Consider the following 7,212-nt stretch of genomic DNA (forward strand, 5'->3'; position numbering starts at 1 on the left):
ACCGTCATCCTCCATATCTCATATAATCATCGTTGATCACCATTGATCATAACTTTTCCCCTTGCTTCACTCGCAAGTTACCACATCCCCTAGCTCCTTTCTCATTTCTAGGCATATCATAATGATTTAATACATAAGGGGTGAGATCGGAGGCTTAGAAGTATGAGATTTGGCTTTTAATACTCAAAAATCAACTTTGGGATGAAAACAGGGCCACGCGTACGCGTATTCCACGCGCACGCGTGGATGGCCACAAAGCTCATCGACGCGTATGCGTCATACACGCGGATGTGCGGATTTGAAACACAGCCAGACGACGCGTACGCGTCAGCCACGCGTACGCGTGGGTGCATTTGCGCTCCAGGCACAAAACTGGCACAACTCTGGCACAACTCTCGGGAAAATGGCTCGGCATTGGGTGCAGCGCATCGACGCGCACGCGCACACCACGCGTACGCGTGGATGGTGCCTTCTCGAAGAACGACGCGTACGCGCCAAGTGCGCCTACGCGTGGAGGGTCATTCTGCTAAAAAATTTCTAAGTTAAAAGCTGCAGAATTCACAGATTCAACCCCCAATCTTCCGACGGACATAACTTTCTCATTTTAAATCATTTTTCACCCGTTCTTCGAACGGCATGGACATCCCGGATCCAATTTCATTTCTAAACAGATTTGGCACAAAACAGAGATCTGTAGTCCAAGTTATGTCCCATCAAAGTATGCCCAAAAACCATGTTTTTCATATAAAACCACAAAGTGCCATTTTCAAACAAGCCATTTTCAACTCTTTTCAAAATTAACCAAAACATGCCAATTTCAACCCTTTTTGAAACCAATCAAAATATACCAAAATCAACATCAAGCCTCCTCAACTCATACATTAACACTTTACCATGATTCACAAAACCGCCATATAACCATCTTTACCCATTTCAAGCAAATGGCTAAATTACAAACATATCAACATGTCATACATCCTTCCTCATCTCAGTTTCCAACAATACTATTTCCAATCAACCATCATTATACATAATCAGTATCATAATCACTATCACGTGGTTTTCACGTGGTTTCACCCCCAAATCAATCTTAATCATTCCACAAGCATATGTCACAACATACATATCTCTCATGCATTATCATACCATCAAGACATCAATAATCATAATCACATATATGACCACATAATATTTCTCAACCCAAAACCAAACATACCTCATCTACATAATTTCACCTTTCAACTCCTCAAACCTTATTATTCAACAATCAACCCAATCATTCGCATATTCATTATGTGAAATTCATCCAATAACTTGTGTCATCATACAATGCACACATCAACTTACCTCCCTTATCTCTTTCTGGCCTCCGGCCCAAAATTTACGGCCTCCGGCCCAATTTCACAATTTAAATGCATAAACCACAAATTAATACTCATTACCCAATACATCAAATTTTCAATACACCAAGCATACAATGCCACACAATTCTCAACCCAATCATCAATTCACATTACATACCAACTATGCATATTAGCATCAACCATTTACACAATCCAAACTTAATCCTAAGGGCATTTAGCCTAGGAATTCTCATCACACCACACGGTACTTAAATGAAACTTAAACCGTACATCTTGTAGCCAAATCAATTGAGCCTCTTCTTTGGAAGTCTCCACCAACCTTAGCCCCAAGCCTCACCAAAGCTCCTCAAGCAACACCAATCTCCCAATTGTGCACCAAAACCATCAAATACACTAACATAACCAATATCACATACATACATCAACCTAGGGCTCATAAAAATGACATATCACAAGGGTTTGAGCACTTCTTACCTCAACCCATATGAAGTAGGGATAAAACTCACTTAGAATCCATGTTAGAGTATCCCTAAACACCCAAAATCATAAGATTTCAATACTAACTTCCCAAAAACGTGTAACAGTGGGAAATTTCTAAAACTGGGCAGAGATGAATGGAATACTCACCACAAAACTTAGATAGAAATGTAGAGGATGAGAAGAGTGACGCGTGGCCGCAAACGGCTCGTCAATCGGAGCTCCGTAGCTCAAGTTATGGTGATATGAAGATCAAAGAGAGTTAGGTTTTCTCTCTTCTCTTCTCTCTTCTCAATTCAGCGCCCAACACTCATTCTTTAGGGCAAAATGAGCTGAAATGCTCATAACTAATGTTTATATATGTTGGGTCTTGGGCCCACTTAGGCCCAGTTCACTTATTTTTGTTCGTTGGCCCAATTTTGGATCAAAACCTTTAAGATTAGCGCTCTAAATCGCACTTCAAATATTTCTACTTCCCCTAATTATAATTCCTCATTTCTTAATCTTATTTACTCATAATCAATTTTCTCAGCTACAGTACCAGACAGATCTCAGCCAGTACTTCCGGTCGAAATTCCACTGCGCGCTTTTACGCAGAAAACTATGTTTTCTGACTCGAAAAAATTCACTGAATCCAAATATCATATTTAAATCATCAAATTCCAATTGCCAAATCTTCCAACCATATTCGCTCCTATTTAACTTATTATTTAACTAATTTCGATTAGACCGAGTATTACATGTGAAACGGACCGAAGGTGAGGAAGTGGCATTGGCGGCAGCTGTTGGAGTGGGAGATGAGGTGGAGAATGCTAGACATGCAGCCGATGGTCTTGGCGTGAATTTTTTCCGGCGCGTTTTCTCGCCGGGATGTCGATGGTGACACTGCGCTGGTTTGCCTTTTCATCACCGTCTCTCTACTCGTTTCTCTTCCACTTTTTTGGAATTTTCTGGGCCTCGAAAATTTCAATGCAATATCATATTCTCACATTTGTCTGATAAAGTTGTGTTTTTGTTCATATAAGTGTTGTTGGTTCTGAATGATGAGTGGGTTCTTGGGAAACATGTAAAAAAAGCTTGAACCTTTTACTGTCTCTGGAACCCCTTTGAGTTTTTCTTTCTACTTGATGAAGTTGTTGAGTTGATTGTGCTTTATGATGTAAAGTTCCATTTGGAGTGATTTTTCCACTGGATGTGTTATTCTTGAAGATTATGCCATGCTTTCTTTTTGTTTTTTGCTTGTTCAAATTTCATTCTGTGTTTGCATATTAATAATGTCTGTTATTTCAATCAGCATAATCATTGATTTACGTTTTAATGGTGTGCAGGAGATTCTGTAATTAAAGGGATTTTTGGATGATCAGATATTGATTAATTCACTGAGCTGAGTTGAAATTTCAATGTCAAGCTTTTGTGTTCATAATTTCTTCATGGAGTCACCTGCAAATGGAGTAGTAGAGTCTTTATCAGAGGTTCAGAATTCAGTTTCTGTTGCACAGCAGCATGATCCTCCTTCTACATCCGGGACTCCCCATCCTACGCGGCCTCCCTTAAGACCATCTCGGAATCATGTTCATGGGCCTATACTGGGAAGCTAAAGTAAGTTTCACCTATACTGAAATTAGTTAGTGTGGTACTAGTGTTGATAAGTCACTAGCAAACCCGATATTAGCTGATTCTGTATTAGATTTATGAACTCAATTGTTCCACAGTTGGGGTTTTTGATGTACCTCTAATCACTCCAGTCCCTATTTGTAGCGAAACATGGTTTGCTAGTTTTATAACTAACCAAGTTGATTTATTTTCTTATGACCTTATTGTTGGAAAAACTCATGGATATGTTCCTCTTTATTTTACTTATTGCCTTTATGGTTAGTTGATTACTCTATCTCTATGCTTTCTGTTTTCCCAGAATTGTTACATTCTGATTCCATTAGAGTTCAATTTTAATTGATTGTTGCTTTTCGTGAAAGTTTTACAGTTTCCAGATCATGTTATTGTGGCAATACATGAATGGATAATAGTACAAACAAATTCTTTTTGTTGACAATTGATAAAAAATGATGAACTCATATACCAATTAATTGGCCTCTCTGACAGCTTGCTTGATATGTAAATTTCTCATTATTGAAACATGTATCCAACTTATGACAAATGGATTAATTTTGCTGGTGTATTGGTTTCTAGTTATATCTTTAATGATCACTCTATTTATAAGTTGATGAATCTTTGAATGCAGGTTTTATGTGGCAGAAGTTCTCCTTGCTTTAGAGTATTTACTTTTGCTTGGGATCATCTACAGAGACCTTAAACCCGAGAACGTGTTGGTGAGGGAAGATGGTCATATAATGCTGTCGGATTTCAACCTCTCTCTAAGGTGCACAGTTAGTCCACCCAGATTTTTGTTTTAGGATGAAGATATTTTCCTTTGGGATGAGGACCTTGGAGTTTAAGAGTTCCACCCGGATAAGAATGTTGAAAACCATCTCTGATTTCTGAAAATTAGAAAAAATATAGTTTGATGCTCTTAGATTGTTTAATTAAAAACAAAATTGGTAGATATTACTTCTGTTTTATTTTTTTTTAATGAGCACTCCTATAATGTTACAAAATCTTAATGATTCTCAAATGATTTTTCAGTTATATATCTATCATTAAAAGTGAAGGGCTGGAGATTTCACAACCAGCACTTGATTCTTAACTTTCTGAAAGGTCTTGCTGTGGAGATTTCACAACCAGCTCTGGAGATTTTTCAGTTACTTACTGTGCTTAGAACTGGGTTTCGACTGATTGGTATCCAAATTGTAAGGTCTTACTGATAGAAAAAAGCTAGAGGACTTGACAATTGGTCCAGTTCTCACTGTAAGTACATGTCTTTCATTTTCTTAAATTTAAAATTAAAATAAGTGTTGGCAGCTTCATACATTTGTGTATTATTCTCCCTAAGATATGATTTGTGGAGAGAGAACTACTCTTGAGTGCAGTAAGTAAGAAGATATGAACGAAAAGCATAGCTTAACGAAAAGCATAGCTTAACGAAAAGCTTTTGAAGATGCATATACTCACAATCATGTTCTTACATACTTTTGGTTGTTGTGCTTGCAGAAGGACATACAAAATTGGAGGTTATGATTTAAGCAGCACTACTCTTCCTTGTACCAGGTAAAGTTTCGGTAATAAGTAATTCAATTAGCTTTCTCTTTACTTTCCTAGACTTGAAGGAAGATTATCTATTTTCTTCAGGTGGATTGAAATGATGGCTCCTGTTTTCTCAAGAGCTGCATGGCATTGCGTTTGGTATATGATCCAGTGGATTGAAATGATGGCTCCTGGATTAGGAATATGTAATTCAAGGATGGTAGCTTGCTTAGAATCTTCGTTAGCTTAGGTACTAGTAGTGTTTTTTTTATTTCAGTAAAAACTAGTGGTCTCTTTTGTAACTTCCTATTGATTCTAAAATTTTTTCTCTTATGTAATAATATGTAAAGGAAGTAGATAATGTAATAGTTGTTGTAATGATTTTGATTTTTGGTATTTTGTTAGAGCATGTCATGTGATCAATCACACTATATTTGGTGACAAGTTTATAAAGATTGGATTAGTTGATTTAAAATTAATGGTCATTATATAAATTTTACAATTATCTATGAATTTTATAAGATTTTATTACAAAGATTAGAAAAAAATAATAGAACCTAAACAAAGTTATAGCTACGCTTTAAAAGCGTAGCCATATTGTACAACAGTCATCAATAGCTACGCTTTAAAAGCGTAGCCATATCTCTTGTTAAAGCGTGCCATATCTTTTGCTACTGGCATGCTTTAAAAGCGTAGCGATATCTCTCGCTGTTGGCACGCTTTAAAAGCGTAGCCGTATCTCCAGCTATTGGCACGCTTTAAAAGCGTACCGATATCTTTCACATATGGCCACGCTTAAAAGCGTGGCAATAGATAAAAGCGTGGCGACAGAAAAAGCGTGGCCATGAGTCACCAAAAGCGTAGCGATAGAGCAACCGGCATGCTAGCAGTTGTGACCCTTTCAAAAGCGTGTTGGTAGCTCAAAAAACGTGGCAAAAAGCTATCGCTACGCTTTTTTCAACTTTTCGCCACGCTTTAAAAGCGTAGCAAAATCCTGGTTTTCTTGTAGTGCTATCTACAAGAATAAGGGGATATACAAAGTTGTAGAAACTATAGAGGGATCAAGCTCATAAGTCATACCATAAAGTTATGGGAAAGGGTGATAGAACGGAGGTTGAAAAAAGAGAACTAATTTAGATTTATGCCAGCCAGATCTACCACTGAAGCGATATACCTATTAAGAAGGATGATGGAGAGGTATCGAAGTAATAAAAGGGATCTATATATGATGTTTATTGATTTGGAAAAAGCATATGATAGAGTACCAAGGGAGGTCTTATGGAAAGTTTTAGCAAAGAGGAGAGTAAGGATCGCATATATTCGTGCAATTGAAGACATATAAGATGGGGCCACAACTAGTGTGAAGACTCAAGGTAGTGTGACAGAGAAATTTTCTATTGGTATAGGATTACACCAAGGATCATCCTTAAGTCCATACATTTTCACATTAGTCTTGGAAGTACTCACATAGCATATCCAAGAGCCTGTGCCATGGTGTATGCTTTTTATCGATGATATCATCCTTATCGGAGAGTCAAGGGAAGACCTAAATAAGAAGTTCGAGTTATGAAGAGAAACTCTAGAAGTGTATGGTCTGCGCATAAGCCGTAGCAAGACGGAATATATGGAATGTAAGTTCAGTCTGAGAAGGAAAAACCCTAATATAGAGGTAAAGATTGGAGAAAACATCCTATGAAAAGTTAAAAGTTTTAAATATCTTGGGTGCATCATACAGAATAATGGAGAGATTGAACAGGATGTAAATAATAGGATCCAAGCATGTTGGTCAAAATGGTGGAGTGCATCTGGTTTTATATGCGACAAAAAAGTGCCTTTAAAACTTAAAGGTAAATTCTATCGCACCGCTATAAGACCGGCTATACTTTATGGTACAAAGTGTTGGCCAGCTAAAGGGGAGCACGAACATAAGTTGAGTATGGCAGAGATGAAGATGTTGAGATGGATGAGTGATCATACATGATTGGATAAAATAAGGAACGAAGATATAAGGGAGAGAGTTGGAGTAGCACCCATTGTGGAAAAGATGGTTGAAGCGCGTCTCAGGTGGTTTGGACATGTGAGAAGAAGATCGATAGAACATCTAATCAGGAGGGTGGCTGGTAGCGCGAAATTGTGATCAATACTTTTCACAACTCAAATAATCCCCGGTAATGAATCCAAAAACTTGGTGTTCAGTACCATGGCATAAACACAACTTCGCACAACTAACCAG

The sequence above is a fragment of the Arachis duranensis genome, chromosome 3, assembly GCF_000817695.3.
Source record: "Arachis duranensis cultivar V14167 chromosome 3, aradu.V14167.gnm2.J7QH, whole genome shotgun sequence".
Taxonomy (NCBI): Eukaryota; Viridiplantae; Streptophyta; class Magnoliopsida; order Fabales; family Fabaceae; genus Arachis; species Arachis duranensis.